Raw genomic sequence first — 3,534 nt, 5'->3', positions numbered from 1 at the left:
TCCCAGGCCAATTTTTCCAAGTGTTTCTCCTGCGGTCTCTCTAAGAATTTTTATAGTTTCATGTCTTAAGTTTTAGTCCTTTAAACAGTGAGAATCAATTTTTGTTAGAGGAGAAAGGTGTGGGTCCAGTTTCAGTCTTCTACAGGTCACCAGCCAATTCACCCAGCACCATTTGTTAAATAGGGAATCTTTCCCCCAATTTATATTTTTGATGGGCTTATCAAAGATCAAATGACAATAAGTGTCTGTGTTCATCTCTTGGTTTTCAATTCTGTTCCATACATCTACCTGTCTATTTTTGTGCCAGTACCATGATGTTTTGATCACTGTCGATTTATAGTATAGTCTGAAATCTGGAAGTGTGATTCCTCCCTATTTGTTTTTATTTCTGAGTAATGTCTTGGCTATTCGAGTTTTTTTCTATTCCCATATAAAACGAAGTACTAATTTTTCCAGGTCTTTAAAGTATGACAGAGGTGGTTTAATAGGGATCGCATTAAATCTGTAGATTGCTTTCAGTAGTATAGACATTTTAACAATGTTGATTCTTCCCAGCCATGAACATGGTATATTTTTTCCACTTGTTAATATCTTCAGCTATTTCTTTTCTCAGAGCTTCATAGTTCTTTTATAGAGATCTTTCACACCCTTAGTTAGATACACTCCCAGATATTTCATCTTCTTTGGCACTATTGTGAAGGGAATAGAGTCCTTAATTGTTTTTTTCCCCTTGACTATTGTTGGTATATATAAAGGCTACAGATTTCTGAGTGTTAATTTTGTATCCTGAGACATTGCTGTATTCCTTGATCACTTCTAGGAGTATTGTAGTTCACTCCCTGGGGCTTTCCAGATATACAATCATATTATCTGCGAAGAGTGACAGTTTGATCTCCTCTCACTGTGATTTTTTAATGTGTACTTCTCAAATAACTACTAATGTACATTTTTTCATATGCTTATTGGCCATTTGTGTATCTTCTTTTATGAAGTTCCTATCCAAGTTTTTTGTCTGTTTTTAAATTGTGTGGTTTGCTTTCTTGTTTTTTTCTTTGTCCTTTTTATTTATTTATTTATTTTTGCATAAGGGTGAAGTCTGGGATTCTAGCATAATCATCACCCAAATAACGTACATTGTACCTACTAAGTAAGTTCTTATCCTTCACTCTCCTTCCATCCTTCAGAGGTTCCAGTGTTTATTATTCCACAATTTATGTCCATGTGTATGTATTATTTAACTTAAAAGCGAGAACATATGGTATTTGATTTTCTGAGTTTAATTCTTCTATTCCATCCATGTTGCTGCAAAGGACATGATTTTGTTCTTTTATATGACTGAATAGTATTATGTTCTGTGTATATAAATAGATAAAGATATTTTCTTTGTCCATATAGCCACTGGTGGACAATTATATTGACTCTAAATCTTTGCTATAGTGAATAGCACTGTGATAAACATAAATATGAGGGTATCTTTTTGATACAATTATCTCTTTTGGGTAGATAGCCAGCAGTGGGATTGCTGGATTGAAAAGTAGACATATGAAGTTCTTTGTCAAAGAACTAAAAATAGAACTATTTTAGTTCTATAGAGGATAAATTTGCAGAATAGGAGAATTTTATAAAAATAGAATTCTGCAAGCTTATACTGTTTTCCATGGAGGTTATGATAATTTAAATTCCCACCAATGGTGTAAAAGTGTTCCTTTCCCTTTGCAATCTCACCAGCATTTGTTATTGTTTGATTTTGATAATGGCCTTTCTGACTAGTGTAAAATGATATTATGGTTTTAATAGGCATTTCTCTGATGATCAGTGGTTGGCCATATGCTTGTTGGCCAGATTTGCATGTCTTCTTTTGAGAAATGTCTATTTATTTCCTTTGCCTACTTTTTAATGGGGTTATTTATTTTAGTTGCTGTTTTTTAGTTGTTTGAGTTCCCTGGATGTATACTTTGCAGATATTTTCTCCTGTTCTGCAAGTTGTTTGTTCACTTTCTTAATTATTTCTTTGTTAAGTCCCATTTGTCTATTTTTATTTTTGTTGCTTCTGCTTTTGAAGCCTTAGTCATGAATTCTATGGATCAGTCTCCAGAAGAGTTTTCTCTAGGTTTTGTTCTAGCATTTTTTACACTTTCAGATGTTATGTTTAAGTCTTGAATCCATCTTGAGCTGATTTTTGTATTTGGTGGGTGATAGGAGTCCAGTTTCATTCTTCTGTATGTGGCTATTCAATTTCTAAGCACCATTTATTGAAAAAATAGTGCTCTTTCCTAGTAGATATTCTTGTCAACATTGTCAGAGATCATTTGGCTATAGATACGTAGCTTTATTTCTAGGTTCTTTATTCTGTTCCATTGATCTATGGGTCTATTACCATGCTGTTTGGTTACTATAGCCTTGCAGTATGATTTGAGGTCAGGTAATATGATATCTCCAGCTTTGTTCTTTTTGTTTAGAATTTCTTTGGCTATTGACACTCTTTTTTGATTCCATATTATTTTTAAGATTGTTTTTCTCATTCTGTGAAGAATGATGCTGATGTTTTGATGGTGATTATTCTGAATCTGTAGATTGCTTTGGGCATTAGGGCCATTTTAATGACATTAATTCTCATACATGAGCCTGGGATGTCTTTACATTTGTTTGTGTCATCTACATTTCTTTCATCAGTGTTTTGAAGTTCTCTTTGTAGTTCTTTCACGTCCTTGGTTAAATAAATGTCTTCTTATTGGTATATAAGAGTTCTTCATATGTCTACATGTTTCTATATATAGATATAATAGAGACATATGTCAATATACACATATACACACATATATACATGTAGATGTATACACATACAGTATTTTAGATATATTATTTTCTCCTAGTTCGTGTTTTACCTTTTCATTTCTTAAATGGTGACTTTTTTTTTAATTGTTGGGAATTCATTGAGGGTACAAAGAACCAGGTTACATTGATTGCATTTGTTAGGTAAAGTCCCTCTTATAATTGTATCCTGCTCCCAAAAGGTGTGTCACATATGGTGACCCCACCACCCCTCCCACCTTCTCTCTCTCTGCTCTCCCCTTTCCCCCCCACCCCCACCGTGCTTTAGGTCATTAATTGTCTTCATATCAGAATTGAGTACATAGGATTCTTGTTTCTCCATTCTTGTGATGCTTTACTAAGAATAATGTGTTCCACTCCCCTCCAGGTTAATAAAAAGATGTAAAGTCTCCATCTTTTTTAATGGCTGAATAGTATTCCATGGTATACATATACCACAGCTTGTTAATCCATTCCTGGATTGATGGGCATTTAGGCTGTTTCCATATTTTGGCAATTGTAAATTAAGCTGCATTAAACTAGTCTAGTGCAAGTGTCCTTGTGGTAAAAGGATTATTTTCCTTCCTGGTAGATGCCCAGTAATGAGATTGCAGGATCAAAGGGGAGGTCTAGTTTGAGTTTTTTGAGGGTTTTCCATACATCCTTCCAGAAAGGTTGTATTAGTTTTGCAGATCCACCAGCAGTGTAAAAGTGTTCCCTTCT

Source organism: Nycticebus coucang, chromosome 11 (genome assembly GCF_027406575.1).
Source record: "Nycticebus coucang isolate mNycCou1 chromosome 11, mNycCou1.pri, whole genome shotgun sequence".
Taxonomy (NCBI): Eukaryota; Metazoa; Chordata; class Mammalia; order Primates; family Lorisidae; genus Nycticebus; species Nycticebus coucang.
The sequence above is the reverse complement of the archived record's forward strand: the minus strand, read 5'-3'. Positions refer to the sequence as shown.